Consider the following 16,480-nt stretch of genomic DNA (forward strand, 5'->3'; position numbering starts at 1 on the left):
ACTGTGTAATTCTAAGAATTAAGGAGACAGTGTACGAGCAGCTCATATCCCTGCACCTCACACAAGGGCAGTGTGCAGGGTTATTTTGAATACCACTTGTACTAAAACATCTTGTTGAATTTAGAGTAGAAAATAATGACAGAGAAATGAAAAGTTGCACAGTAAACTCAGTATTAAGGCTCGTGTGTAAATTCTTGTCAGAGCCACTAATTCAGAGCTGAGATAGAAAAGAGATGGCTAAAGTCCACTCACTCCAGGGAATGATATGCCTATGGAAAAGAGAGAAAGGCTTTTGGCAACTCACCTCGTCCAATAAGTACCTATTGTAAAGGTAATTACCCAAAGCTCCAGCCCAAACTAGAAATTCAGAGAATTATCATCCAGATCCACCTTCACAATAACAATGACATTTAAACCATCCACAAAAATTAACCTAAATTATTGATCTGTTTGGTCAGCACCATCTGTAATTTCACCTTAACATAAAGATGAAGCAAAGCAGGGGCCCGGAAATCAAACTATAACAGTTACTGTCTATCACGGGCCAGCTCTGAGTTAGAGACTCTTTATACGATGTTTCCAATGCACACTGCCACTTACTTATAAGACAGTTCTGTTCTTATTGACAAATGAATAACCCAAGGCACAATTGGTGATTGAACAAAAGTCACATGATTCCAAGATGGAAAGCCACCTGGGCAGGTCTGTCTGACTCCAAAGCTGCTCTCTGCATCGCGGGGCTAGTTCACCTCTTGCTCTGTGATCAGGGAAGGGAAGTATTGCATGTGATCATGGAGCTCCCACAGCCCCAGGAGTCCAGAGAGGGCCACTTGTCCCCCTTCTGCCTCTGTAATGTTGCTACTGCAATGCCGTAATATTATAAATAGTTCTGGTAAGTCAGAAATTTTCCTGGAGAAGAGAAAGGACGACCCAAAATGGGAGAGGAAAAGGCTGATTGGAATTGTTAGAACTTGACGATGGATGGAGCTGTCCTAACCCAACTGTAGACTTAGCCATGCTCTACATATTTCTGCTTTGCCAATGAGTCAAGATACAGAGGCAGCTGCTTTGAAAGGAGGAGTTCTCTGGTTGTGAGGAGGTGTGTTAACTTCCTAAGTGGAATAAAATCCTTTAAAAAAAAAGTTGGATTAAAAAAATCAGAGACCTTGCTTCAAATCCTGTCTCTGCCACTTAATAACTGTGCGATTCAAACTCTCTAAGCCTCATCTACGCATCTGCTAAACAAAATTAATAGTATTTACTTCGCTTTTCTTACCTCTAAAATGGATAATAATATCCACTTCCTGGGATGATTGTGAGGATTCAATGAGAATACAATCTAGCATGTAGAAAGTGCTCCCCAAAGGTACCTGTTATTATTTTTACGCTATTCTTTTCATTAGCTACATTATAGCTATTTTTATATAAAGTGCATGGCTGTGGTATATGATCAATAAATGGTAGCTATTGTTAACAGGGACCATTTTTGTATTGGTGCTGGTCTCCTGGTAGAAATGAAGGAGGTGGAATGAGGAGAAATCCGAAGCCCACAACAGTAAACAAATGCAAACATAAAAATAAAAACAGCAATGAAAAACAGAATTGGAAGGAAAAGAATCCCAGCCTGAGTCAACCAACTTGTTGCCAGGATTTGGTTATTAGAAATCTCTGCAATATAAATTTGGCCTCTAGAGATTAAAGAAAAAATTTTTTTTTTTTTTTACTGTTTTGTTTATACCAAAGTCCATTTTGAAGACTTCAGTCTTCACTGGGCCAAGGAAGAAAGGAAAAGGAATTAAAATTTCTATTCATTTAGTTAGTTTTGCTCTGTAGAAGAAAAGAACAGGGGTGAGGTTCTTAACTCCACTCAGAAGAACTCCGGTTAGACCTTTCCTCTCCCCTTTGGGTGGTGCTTTATCTATGCCTATGGTCAAGGGAAGATGCAGAACGTACACTGCAGGGGTTGTGAGGACAGACTTTAGAGCATTCTAAATAAAGGGGGAGACTCAGGGGAGAGAGACAGAGGCTCCTGTGCAGTTTTCCCTCCCCTGCTTGGAGTGATTTGTCCTTAAAAGCTAGTCTGCTTGTTCCCTTGCCTTGTCATGCATCTTAGTTAAGCTCCACTGATTCTATGGCCGAACACCCCAACCACTGCTGTCTGGTGAGACAGCCCGGCCCCTGAAACACCACATCCCTGTGACTGAGGCAGGGCAGCATGGGCGGCCAGAAAGCACAGCATCCTTGCAAACACGATCATCTGAAAGGAGTTTTGCCACACAGTAGATTACCTGACCTAGGAGCAGAGACCGAGGGGGGATGCCAGTTTGGAGGCAGATGTGGGAAGGCAGGGCTGCGGTGGCAAGCCAATATGGAAATAGGTTGTTCTCTTCAGGACACGAAGCTCGAAGTTCTTATCCATTTGTTGATCTATCCACGCAGCCACCTCTCATCTGTGCGGGTATGTTTGTGGGTGGGGTGGAGTGGTATAAGGTAGGTTCAGAGACACTCTTATTTTTCCACCTGCCTGGAATTTGTGCCTATTACTCTAGAGGTAGGGACAGAATTCATTTTCAGGGACACCACCCTTTTGATTGGGAAAACACAGTAATAGGCTTTTTGATTAAACAAAGATAGGGCCATGCTTCTATTTGGAAGAAACATATTAAGACAGAGAAAAGCTAAGCTGGTCACCAGAGATTTTTTTTTTTTTTCTCTAATACAGTTTGTAGCTTCCTCAGGGTAGAAGCAGGCCAGGGAAGAGTGAACACAGACAAAGTGAAGATAAAGATAGAAGCTGGTGGAGAGGAGGAGACGTGTACTTCAATCTCATAGTGGCAGGTGGGAGGTGAAGAGCAGAGTTAGCTGTAAAGGATTCCTCCGATGGGGCTAGGACCAACAGGCTTCAGCAGCCATGATATCAAGCTTTCTATTTCCTTTTTCTGTAGTATAACTCCTCATGGTGTTCCCAGACGACCTGCAGTGAAGTTTTGTCCCACTCTGTGTCTGGTGTCAGCTGTGCTGTTGGAATAGAGGAGCTGGTGTCCACATGGGATTGATGAGTAACTTGGAGATGAGATCAGGAGACAGGAACTGATGGGTAGTGATACCTAAGCAAAAGCTCTGAGCTAAATTCTTCCACAAATCCTGGGGAGTCCTTAGGAAAGAAAACTGGACATCTCAGTCACCCAGAGTGGGGTCCAGGGTATTTGAGGGAGGGATAGTTTCACAGACATATGCCATCTGGGGCACTCTACAGCACAAAGACCCACTTTTCATGTTAAAAAAAAAAAGCCCCACTGCATGAGTCTCCATGAAAGCTAGAGCCCACCTCCATGATGTGACCTACGCTCAGCTAATCAGGCACCTACCCAGGACTTTGCATTGGAAGCTACAGGGCCAAAGAAGAGGGGCAATGGTGAATCACTCTGGGGAGTGGGGTGGGTGAGATGGAGAACAGTTAAGACCTCCAGTCTCCTGGGGCAGGAGAGAGAGGAGGTCGATAGTATTTGTTAGTTTGGGTTCTCCAAGAAGTTGATGCCAGGATGGGATTAGAGGTGCAAGAGATTTATTAGGGGAAAAGGCCCTGCAGGATAAAGAGGGAGGGTGTGGTAGTTGATGGAGAGAGCCATTAGACTGAAAGGCAGGTCTGACAGCTGTGAAAGGAGAAAGGGAAGGGGAGATTGGTAGGAAGAGCCTCAGACTGCAACGCAATTCTGAGAAAATCTTGGCTTGGCCAATGGAGAGTCTCTAAGCAAAAGCTGCTGTATTCATTTCCTATTGCTGCTGTACCAAATTACCAGAAATTTAGGGGCTTAAAACAACATAATTTTTTCACCTAATTAATAGTAATATAATTTATTGATGACCTATTATTTTTGCTTCTGTTTTATAAAAGAAAACAATGCTCCCCACTCCTCTCCTATTTTCCTGTCTTCCTATCCTCCCCCATCCCCCCACCAAACAACAACCTGGATAACCTGGGAATTTTTTCCCCATGCTTTACTGAGATATAGTTGACAATTAAAAATGTATATATTTAAGATGTACAATTTGATGATTTGGTATATGCATACATGGTGAGGGAAGACGTTGGTCAAGGGGTAAAAACTTTCAGTTATGCAATAAGTTCTGGAGATCTAATATACAACAAAGTGAACATGACAGTTATCAATATTGTATATCTGGAATTTGCTAAGGTAGATCCTAAATATCTTCTCCACACCAAAAAAAAAAAAAAAAAATCTATTATCTCTTATCTTATACTTCTGCAGATCAGAAGTCTGAAAGAGTCTAAGAGTGCTAAAATCAAGGTGTAGACGGGGCTGGTTCCTTCTGAGGGCTCCAGGAGAGCTGTTCCTTGCTTTTTTCAGCTTCTGGCAACTGCCAGCATTCCTGGGCCTGGGGCTGCCTCACTCCAGCCTCTGCGTCGGTCATCACAACTCCTAGTCCCTACTCTGAAATCCTGCTTCCCTCTTGCAAAGACCCTTGTGATTGCATCAGGCCCACCTGGGTAATCCAGGAGATTCTCCCCATCTCAGGATCACATCAGCAAAGTCCCTTTTGCCATATAAAGTAACATTCATGGGTTCTAGGGATTAGGACATAGATATCTTTGGGAGGCCATTTTCCAGCTGACCACAGATGCCCTTTGGAGGAATCCTGCATTGGGCCAGCACAAGGATTCCCGAGAGGCTCAGGCACTCTGTGAGCAGCCTGGGGAAACTTAGCCTCATTGATGATGGGACAGCAACTGAGGGCTCTCAGCCAGCTGTGCTTTGTGCAGCAGGTTCTCTTGAAGGACACCTGAGTGGCATAACTTTACAGATGCCACTTTATGTATCTGGTTTCCTGGGCTGGTGGCAAGAGAGCAAGATCTGGTGTCCAGTGTCTACTGGTGCCTTCTGCTTACAGCCCTGTGGTGTGATTTTCATTTTGGATCTGGATATCTGGATTCTCTTTTCTTCTGCCTGTTTTCTGAACCGTCTTCTCAAAACTTCCTAGCATTTCTGTGAGCTCCTTGGTCACTTTTTAAAAAAAGGATATATTTTATTTTTATTTTTTTGGTTGCTAGACAGTACAGGGATCCAAACCCATGACCTTGATGTCATAAGGCTGTGCTCTAACCAAGTTGGTCATCTTTTAATAAATTTCTTTTCTAGTTTACTTAACCAGTCAGTGTGGCAGATCATTGTTTCCTGGTATTTATTTTCCCCGTTTCCTTTCAGTAGTAGAACCCCTTCCCCAAGCCTCAGCTGGGCAGATGACCACACGGCTAAAGACTCAATTTTCCAATCTTCCTTGTGGCATGGCCATGTGACTAAATTCCCATCAGGGAAATGTGAGCAGAAATGATGTATGTAACATCCACATCACTTTTTCAAAAGGAATCCCTTGTACTGCCTCCTGCCTTTATCCTGCTCTTTTGGGCTCAATATGTACTGGTCCTAGGGAATCGGCTTTGGATCAGCGAATAACAGCAACATTTGAGGAGATGATAGGACAACTAGAGGGGAGGAACCAGGCTCCCTGGATGACTTCATAGAGCTGAGCTACCTACCTATGTTAGAGTGACTTGTTCTTCTGAACTGTTGCATGAGAGAGAAATAAACTTATATTATTTGAGCCATTGTATTTTGACGTCTATTTCTTTTCTTTTCTTTTTTTTTTTTTTGAGGTCTATTTCAAAAGCACCATCCCAGGTTTAGTATAACCTAATGGAAACAGTCAATTTCTGTCTAATAACGCTGAGTAGTTCAGATACAGGAATGAGCAGTGATTCCAGTGCCTTGGGCAAGGGGGAGGGGGATGAATTCTGGGATTAATTATCTAGAAAGTTGAAGAGGAGGGCAGTAAAATTCCAGTAGTAATATTTAAGAATGAGAGTTTGATGGCCTGCAACATGCAGGGGTAAGACAATGACATTTTGAGGAGCCACTGCCACTGAATAACATGGGTGGAAAGTGGCACATGAGGACTGTGGGGTGAAGTGATTATTACTAACAATCAGGAGTAGCGGAGATAAAGAAAATAACCAACTCAAATCACCAAATTCTCAGCTCAAGGAACAGTCAGAACAAAAGGCAAACATATATAACTATGCTAAAATAATCTCTTGCAGCAGGGCCAGAATAGCTTCAAACCAAATGCAATAGTTAATTCTGAAGTTTGCTTTGATCTACCGAATTCGCAGCCTTGCCAGTAGAACACTGAACATAAAAATGTGGGACCCTGAGAATTGAAATGGGGATATACGGGAAGATCCAGAAGCCTCAGGATAATTTGATCCCTCAGTTGCCACTGAGACTTTGAGGGTCACAGAGGAACGTATGTCCTTAGGTCACAGTTCATGAGGCCCTACAAGAAACCAGCCTTTGAAAACGTTTGTGAACTTTAACAACATAGAGAGGGGAAATGTTCAGTCTACGTCCTGATGAGCATCAACTCTCTGAAGAAGCTGTTCTTGTCTATTTGAAAACCCTATAATAACATCTCTGAGGACTTACTCTACAAGGAAATGTCAATTCTTTATTTCCACATTTCCAACATTTTTCATTGTCTGCAGAGCTATAGTTAAATGCCAGAATGCTTTGCGTGTGTGTAGGGGGGGTGGGGCAATTACAAAGCCGAAGACCAAAAGAGAAGGCTTTATAGAAAAAAAGAATCTTTATTTTTTCTTATTTTTTATTAGCAAAAATATCTGTTGAATCAGACTGGGGGTGGATTCTGGGGTGCTAGGTCAAGGAGGGTGAGAGCATACATTTAAACTGAAGAGAACTTGTCTTAGTCTTGGGAGGAGTATAGCAATCCAGGGCTTCCACTAGGTCCTACCCAAAGAGTTAATCAAACCAATCTAACATTCATGAGAGAATTGCAAACGATTAGTGCCAAAGTAAATACTGAAAGCATATAATGGTTATGTATCCCCATGTAACTTGCTGGTTTGACTGGAAAACATGGATGGATCTTAGAGAGTACAGAGGATTATTGCAAACTTAATCAGCTGATGACTGTAACTGCAGCTTCTACTTCTGATGAAGTCTTCTCATGGGAGGAAATTATTAGAGATTATATGGGCAGTTATAGATTTTGTTTATTCTTTTTTTTTTCTATCCCAGGGATTGGCAGATGTTTTTTGTACAAGGACAGATAGTATATATTAGAACTTTGGAGACCATATGGCTTCTGTTGTAACTATTCAACTCTCCTGTTGTAGCACGAAAGCAGCCATAGATGATGCATAAACAAATGGGCATGGCTGTGTTCCAATAAAATTTTATTTTTAAAAATAGGCAGTAAGTATCCCAGTAGCAATGAACACATCTAGTGCTCACATCTTGATTTCTAGTATCATTCTCTGATAAAAGGAACGAGGGCTCCTTGGAGAAATGGCTGATTCTAGGACTGGGGCAAGAAATATATAAGATGAGCCTAGAGCATTTTTTAGTGCTATAAAGAAAGAAAGTGCTAAAAAAACACAACAACCCTGTATCATCAACAAAAACTTTTAAAATATTTAAGTCAAGAAGAAATGACTCTCCCAATGTTTTGCATTCAGTCTCTCAGAATGAGTTTCTGATTGGACTCTTAACTCCTGTCCAGTGTCCTTTGATGACAGAGCTCTTGTACTGACTCCCTCTAAACAACTTTTGAATGGCTAACAAACACCCATTCTTGGTCCGTTCACCATTGGCCTTGGCTGTGCCATCACATGATACAAACACAGGGTCTTATGCCAAAGGTCTTTCACAAGAGGCTGTGGCTATGGCAGGTGCTCTAAAGCTTCTCAGAATGGGGACGTCGTAGCCAGTAGTCACCTTTGCTGGCCTGCACAGACCATTTACTTTACCATTTTGACCAAGGAAGACTCCAACCTTTAACACATTAAGTAATTAAGGGGAAAAAAATGAGATCTCCTGGTGATTCCAAGTTGGCAGAAGAGCTAGAAGGTTTTGACTGAGAGGAAGATGCTTTGGGAGACTGCCAGTCAGTATACTTTCTGTTCCCTTTTCTCTGCTCATGTATGTAAGATTTTCCTCACAGTGGGTACTCTTGGTTTACAGTGGAAATAGAAGTAGGGTTGTGGAGAACAAGAACACAGGCTCCTACCCCCATGAATAAGTCTACCACTGGTGGTGGCCATACTGTGAGAACACTATAGAATTAGAGTCCAATGGGATACTTTGTTAGTCCCTGCCTGAGCTGAGTCCTGTGTACAATGATAAACTTCTTGCTGTTCTCTCTCTCTCTCTCTCTCTCTTTTTTTCTTTAAAAAATTTAACCTGAAGGGCCAGCTGGTTAGCTCAGGTGCTTAGAACGCAGCCTTGTAACACCAATCTCATGGGTTTGGATCCCTGGCCAGCCATCCCCATCAAAAAGGAAAAAAAATTAACCTGAACTTGGTGATTATGTTTTTGCTCATGGAAACCTGCACATTGAAACCCTTGGCACAGATGGTTTGAATTTTGGTTCCCAGCACTCACTCTACAGGCCTCCTCAGCCTCCCTCTGACACAGACTGCAGAGCCTGGCAAGGCACTAGAGATAAAGACACATCATTTGGATCTTCTCTCTGTGGCTGCCTATCGCAGCCAGCTGTCAATCCCTGGATTCATTCCTCCTTGAATTCTGTGAAACTCTCTCCCTAATCATTCAATGTGAAAAGAAGAAAAACTCTTTTACCTCACTGTTTCGGCTTTACTGATTTCCTTTTCAATAACATGATTTTCAGCAATATTTCCCTTATACCCACAGACACCCCTTACCTGTTGTGCTCTTGTCATTTCATATTACTGTTAAGAGAATATTTAATGGAATCTTCTTACAATAGCACTCACATTAGCTCTTATTTTGTTTGAAATTTGGAAACCAAAGAAGTATGGAATTTAAACCATGAACTCCTCAGACAACAGGTTCTAAAACAATCATGAGTGGCTGTATTTTGAGATGAACTTATAATTCAGAGAGAGAAAGACTGGGCGATGTGAAGAATACCTCAGAGACTCAGAAATCATGTCTCCAAAAAGCAATCATCTGTTTTATCTTTTCAAATCAAAATTGCCTCATAAGATTAATCTGAGTTAAAAGCTAAGAAAATATGCACTATACATAGCTTCAACACCCAGTTTCAGTTTGGAACTATGTATTTTATGGGACAAGCACACAAAAAGCCTGCCATATTATTCATCACCACCAGAAGAAGGTCATAGAGCAGCAAAGTTATGTTGCTAACAAGAAGCCATTTTCTGGAGCAGACAACAATTCTTACCCTGTCATAGATTTATCTTATTATTGACAGCAAATTTGGCTGGCATTGACCAGAACTGGTGCATTCCCTAGTCCCAGACCTGAGCTTGAACATGAAATAGGCTTACACCACACTTAACGTTAGTCACATATTTCCTCCGTTCAAACTCACATCCCTCTTCTGATCTGAATGATTAAGGAGGACGTTGAGAACACAGACATTTCTCTGTTTTATTCTAGAGTGGCTGGTAAGTAGTATTTTGCAATGTCAACACTTGTATGAAGAGGAAGCTGCAACCACTTTAATATGATTAAAGGTAGCAGTATTTACTACAACAAATGAGGTCTAACATTGCCCAACAGACATTTTTTCTTGTGGTGACTGATTTTCTATCTACTTTCTTCAGAAAAACACCAGGTCAGTTAGTACAGGAATTTGCTGAGCTCACAGTGACTCTGTAAGGAGTTGGTATTCTATTTTTCTAGTTCTGTTATTTCTGTCGTCTTTTAAGATATGTTGTATCATAAAGCTCAGCATGACTCATTGCTTTAAAGTCAATTGTGGGATGAGCTATCAATGAGAGTCTGGGGATGGACACACAGGCAATAGCCAATAAAATTTGCATGTGTAACTGGGCTCGGTATGCAAGCAACCTGGGGGTGGGATGTGCCCCCTCAGTGAGCAGGTGCTTGGTTGAACGCTTCTGAGATGAGCAGCCTGCTTGGGGACAGTGGAGACCATGAGAGAGCAGAGACAACACCAGAAAAGATGATACCTGCCACTGAAGCCATTTGGATGATGGTGTGACTAGGCACAGATTCCACCTTAGAACAGAGGATAAAGAAGTGGGGCCTCTTGAAAGGAAAAGCCGACCTCTCCAGGCGGCCATCAAATATGACTTGGAAAGAGGAATGGGACCAAGGAAAGGGAGTCAGTGCTTTTCTCTCAGCCTGGAATATACAAGTCACCACCATTTTTTTACCCAGTTAACTTCTACTCCTTTAGGAGTTTAAATGTCACTTCCTGTATTGCTGTCAATGTTGTCCTTTTTCCCAGTACTTTTCCCTCATAACACTTGTATCAGTCTGTTTTCTGTTGCTTATAACACAATACCTAAAACTGGGTAATGTATAAAGAAAAAAAAAAATTTCTTACAGTTTTGGAGGCTGGGAAGTCCAGGGTGCAGGGACACATGTCTGCTGAGGACTTTCTTCTTGGGGTGACACTAAAGAACGATATCACCTGGTGAGGACATGAACCAGAGAGTTATCATGCTCACTTGCGCTCCTTATAAAGACATCAGAACCACTTCCTGACAGCCCATTAAACCATTAACCCATTATTCTATAAATGGATTAATCCATTCACAAGGGCATAGTCCTCATGATCTAATTATCCCCAAAGGTCCCACATTTCAAATACCATGATAGGATTGCCCATCCTCTCAACACTGTTAAAATAGAGATCAAGTTTCTAACATATGAACTTTTGGGGGACATTCAACCCATAGCATTCCACCCCTGGCCCCCAAAATTCATGTCCTTCTCATGTGTAGATACATTCATTCCATTTCCATAGCACCAAAGTCTTAACGTGTTTCAGTATCAGCTCAAAAAAGTCCCAGGTGTCATCTGTGAAACTGAAACAAGTTATCTACTTCCAAGATACAATGGTGGGACAAGCATAGGGTACACTTTCCAATTCCAAAAGTGAGCAACAGAAAAGAAGAAAGGAATAACTGGCCCAAAGCAAGTTCCAAACCCACTAAGACAGGCATTAAATCTTAAAGCTGGAGAGCAATTTACCTTGATTCCATGTCCAGCATCCTCTGCACACTGGTGCAGGGGTTGGACCTCCAAGTCCTTAAGCAGCCCTGCCCCTATGGATTTCCTGGGATAAGCCCACACGTGAGCTCTCCCAGGCTGGAGTTATACTGGTAGGTCTACAGTACTGGGCTCTCAATGAAAGTCCCTCTCCCACTAAGTGTGGCTCTGGTGGAGTTTTCTGCTGCAATTCTGACCCCACATTTCTGCTCAACATTGCAGGGAGTGGAGGCTGTCTGTGGTGACTCAACCACTGTGACAAATTTCTTCCTGTGCCTCCAGGCTTTCCATACATCCTTAGAAATCTAAGTGGAGTGGAGGCTGCCATGCCTCCTCAGCTTTTGTGTTCTGTGAGCCTATAGACTTAACACCATAGGGACACTGTCAAGGCTTCCAACTTGTATCTTCCAAAGCAGCAGGTCCAGCAGCACCTGGAGCCAATTTTGCCATGGCTAGAGCAGCCAGAGCAACAGGTGTATGGGTGCAGGGAGCAGCATCCTGAGGTGGCCCTGGGCAGTGAGCCCATGGAGGTTGCCTGGGGCCAGTCCCCTCAAACCATTCTGCCTTCCTAGGCCTTTGAACTTGTGATGGGAGGGGCAACAATGAAGATCTATGAAATACCTTTGTCTTTGGGATTTTCCTTCCATTCTCTTGATGATTCCATCTGTCTGCCCTGATCTTAGCAGGCGGTGGCTGGGCTACACATTGGTTTCCAATACTGGACTCACTTTTTCACTCTCTATGTGGCCAGGCTGCTTTCCAACTTTTTACCACTGCTTCCCCCCCCCTTTTTCTTTTTAACATTTCATGGTATTTATTTCTAATTTTTTTCCTTTGTATGTATATACACACATTTCATTTAAAAAATTAAAACATAATTACACTGTGTCCTGTTTTATAACCTGACTTTTCCACATTACATTATATAATTGACATCTTTAGTGGCAGTAAATATACTTACAAAAATTATTTTTCATGACACCTTAGGATTCTATTGTGTGGATGATTTTCAGTTTATTTTAACTGACACTCTATTACTTTTTAAAAAAATTTTACTTTAGACGAGCAGTAGGGATCTGGCACTGTGGTTCCTGCATGAAGACAGTAGCTCGTGGTGCCTGGACCTACAACACCACTTCTGCTGTCACGGTAAAGTCCGCCATCAGAAGACTGAAGGAATTGAAAGATCAGTAGAGGCTCTACCATTTGAGACATCACTAGCCTGTAATAAATGGGTTAATTTATGTAACAACAACAAAAAAAAATTTTACTTTATTTTATTTTACTTCTCAAAATACACCACTGCTTCCCCTTTAATTATTAATTCCACATTTACCTCATGCCTTTGCTGCCAAAATTCAGCATAGGCTGCAAGAAGTAGCCACATAGCTGCTTGAATGCTTTGCTCCTTAGAAATTTTTTCCACCAAATATCCTGGTTCATCACTCCTAACTTTCATAAAGCCGTCAAGCACAAACTCAATGCAGCCAAGTTCTTTGCCAATTTATTACAAGGGTGAACTTTGCTCCAATTTCCAATAGGCTTTTCCTCATTTCCATCTGAGACCTCCTCAGAATGGCCTTTATTTTCCATATTTCTATCAGCATTTTGGTCATCACCATTTAACCAGTCTCTGAGGTGTTCCAAATTTTCCCTAGTCCTCTTGTCTTCTAAGCCTTCATCAGAATCTAGACTTTTTCTATCCTGCTCCTTCAAATTCTTCCAGCCTCCTTCCATTACTCAGTTCTAAAGATGCTTCCACATTTTCAGGTACTTGTTATAAGCAACACCCCACTTTTTGGTACCAATTTTCTGTATTAGTCTTTTCTCTATCTCTTACAACAGAATACCTGAACTGGGATAATTTATAAAGAAATAAAATTTACTTCTTACAGTTTTGGAGGCTTGGAAGGCCAAGGTACAGGAAACACATCTGGTGAGGTCTTCCTTCTTGGTGGTGACTCTTTACAGCAATGCAGAGTATCACATGGTGAAAATGGCATGAGCCAGAGAGCTAACGTGCTCACCTTCTCTCCTTCTAAAGCCATCAGAACCACTCCCTGATAACCCATTAAACAATTAACCCATTAATCTATGAATGGATTAATCCATTCATGAGGGTACAGTCCTTATGATCTAATCACTTCCAAAGGCTCCATCTTTCAATACTATAATAGGATTTCCTGCCCTCTTAACACTGTTATAATGGGAATCACACTTGAATTTATGGGGGAAATTCAACCCACAGCAAAACTTTTCAAAGTTTATAATGGTATATAATTTGTGTGTTGATTTAATTGATGGATGTTGCCTAACTAGACCTGGATTTGATTATTCAATAAGTAGCTATTGAGCATGTACTATGTGTTGCATGTGCAAGGTGTTAGAGATATTTGGTGAATGAAAGAATAAGAGAAGGACGGAGTGAATAAAGTGAGAATTTGATTTCCAGGGACCCAGGGCTATTGAAATCCCCAGAAGAAAAATGAAGAAATCAGTACCATGTTTTTGCAAGATGGCCTGATGTCACTGGGAAGGAGCTTTGTGGATCAAATAAAACAGATTTTCTTCAAGTGAGGTCAAATGTAGAAACTAAGAAAATCTTAGAAATTGTGGAATGGTATTTTCTGGATTGGCATGTGGGCCTGGAGGTCATATTTGGAGGCAGATTATGGAAAATCTTTGACAATTTCATCAGTCCTAAGGGATAGCAGGATAACTTAAGTTTTTATTAGATAGAAAACCACAGTATTTTGATTTAAATAATGGTTTCCTCTGTAAACTGGGCTAAAAAAGTCCATCTTTATCTTCTGTTATTGTCAAGAAGTATGAAGGGCTTGTGATTTTATCCTATTTGCAAGTTAACACATTGGCCTGCCAGTTTCATCGATACTGGCAGAAGACATGAGACTCCTGGGTCAGAGACAAAGGACTTTATTACTCACAGTGTAGCAGTAAGCATGAACATCAGCATATTTTGTCATTATCCTTGTTCCCAAGTCCTGTGAGAGTGATGCAGATAGGCCCAAATAGATGCCTGCATATGCAGTGGGTTGCATTATAGGAAAGAAACCCTAAGCTTTGGAAACTTGAGCCTTTTATATTAGTCAGTAAGCATGCCTGATCTTTGCTCCAGAGGGTAACATTATATTTATCATCCAAGGCTGTATGCAAACCTCCTCTTTACTCCGGATGGAGACATACCTTTATGTTCCACAATTGCTTGCTGTACAAATATGTTTGAACAAATAGTCTGAAAGAAAAGGCTGTCAGTGCCTGTTTTCAAGGCAGTCAGAAATGCAACAGACCAATAGAGAGTTGTCTCCCAATCCACCTCTTGTTTTATACTGTCTTGGTTTCTGGAGAATTTTCCCCATCAGTATGCCAGCCAGTCCATTGGCTAATCTGAATAATCTGAACAATAGAGTCTGGGATGAAATTCATTCAGTATGTCTTATACAGCATTTATGAGGCTACTTTGAGGCTACCACAATTAAGGCTACTATTAACAAGATTCCAAACAGCAGGATGAAGGCAACCTACAATACTGATGTCAGGGTTTCAAGATGGCGGCGGCTGCGGCGGCTGGCGCTGAGTAGCTGAGGTGGAAAAGGTGGCCACTGGGCCTCAGGCAGCCGGGTAACTTGTGGACCTTTCTCTGGCCATCTCTTAAGGGAGGACTGCTGCTGCTGGCCGGTCGTGGGGGCTCAACGCCACTTTGCCCCCGGCAGGAGAGACTGCCTCATTTATAGGCAACAGCTTTGAAGTGTGGAGCAGGAAAAGAACTGATTCTTAGCTGCAAAAGCGAGTCTTGAAACAGGGAACACGGCGCCAGGGCTGCTGTGGATGCAGCCAGGATCCCGGAGGCTGGGGCCGCACTGAAGGCGGCCAGCTGCCCTATCCAGGATTCGAGGTTTCAGGCCGGCATTAAAGAAGACTCCTGGGAGCGCCCGAGCGGCGCCGCGACTGAACAGCCCGAGGCGGCAGCGCCGAGAACACGGAAGGCAACAAACCAGAGACAGAGCGAGCGCCCGACCTGGCACAGCACTGTGAGTGATCCCTGGCAAAGCTCTGTTCGGGGGGTGGATGCCCACGCGGCTCCCCGCCTGCACCACCAGGCCACTCATTGCCCCGGTGCTGCCTCCATTTTCCCAGGTGCGGGCAGCTCCGCCCTGCTCGGCCATCACTGAGCCCTCCCACTTGCTTGGCCTGGCGCGGGGCTTTCCGGACCCTGCGGGCCGACCTCCTCTCCCACTCCCTCCGCGGTTCTCTGGCAGGGCTGGGGGTGTGGGGCGTCCCGACCAGTTTTGGGAGGGCTAGGAAGTACGGGCGGGCCGACTGTCACTCCACCACACCCTGGACTCCGGCCCCGGTAAACTTCCTGTTACTGGGAGGCAGATACCATCTCTGCGACCACCAGTTTGGAAAAAAGCCTAACGAATTTCTGGTTGGGAATAGTGTGGTAGGAGAGTTCCCAGGTCTGCTTGAACCTGCCGGAGAGCAGGCTGCAGGCGGGCACTAGATTCGGTTTATACCGGGGGGATACAAAGGTGAACAAGACCCGAGAAAGATCTACACAGTGCTACAAAGGCACCCAGAGAGACTGGTCGTCTGTGCCTAGCAGAAACCTGGTAGACTTCCTGGGCGAGGCGGTGCTGAGCAGGGTCTTGAAGGCCCAGCTGATAGACGAGGGGTGCAGAAGACACGCCCCAAACCAGCACAGTGTGCACAGAGGGGGGAGACGTGCGGCCAGGGAGGCGGAGACTCGACACAAACCACACACCCGGTGGGGTCGCCACTGCACGATCTAACAGCCTGGGCCAGAGCACACTGAACGGGGAGAAGTCCTGTACAGAAAGTGAAAGCTCAACAGAGATCACACACCCTGTGGTACGTGATCCACCAGCCCAGCAGAGTACAAGCTGACCAGAAAGGTGGATCCCCGGAGAAGCCCAAGACCCGAGGCAACCACACACACAAGACACTAGAGGCCAACTGAGCAGTCACGGCGGGAGCCATACCAAATTGGCAACCACAGCAACATCCTAGTTAGTCATTAGTCTTAAACCGGTGGACTGTGAAACCCCCTGCCACAATGAATAAACACCAAAAAAAAGACACCAGAAATACAAAAAATCAAGAAAGTACACCACCAAAAGTTAATATATCTCATACTCTAGATCCTATAGAACAAGAAGCCCTTGAAATAACTGATAAGGAATTTCGAGTGATAATTCTAAGGAAACTGAATGAGATACAAGAAAACTCAGCTAGACATCATGATGAAATGAGGAAAAGTATACAGGATCTGAAAGAGGAAATATACAAGGAAATCAATGTCCTGAAAAAAAATGTAGCAGAACTTGCTGAACTGAAGAAGTTATTCAGCGAAATAAAAAACACAACGGAGAGTT

This window comes from Cynocephalus volans, chromosome 9 (assembly GCF_027409185.1).
Source record: "Cynocephalus volans isolate mCynVol1 chromosome 9, mCynVol1.pri, whole genome shotgun sequence".
NCBI classification, from domain to species: Eukaryota; Metazoa; Chordata; class Mammalia; order Dermoptera; family Cynocephalidae; genus Cynocephalus; species Cynocephalus volans.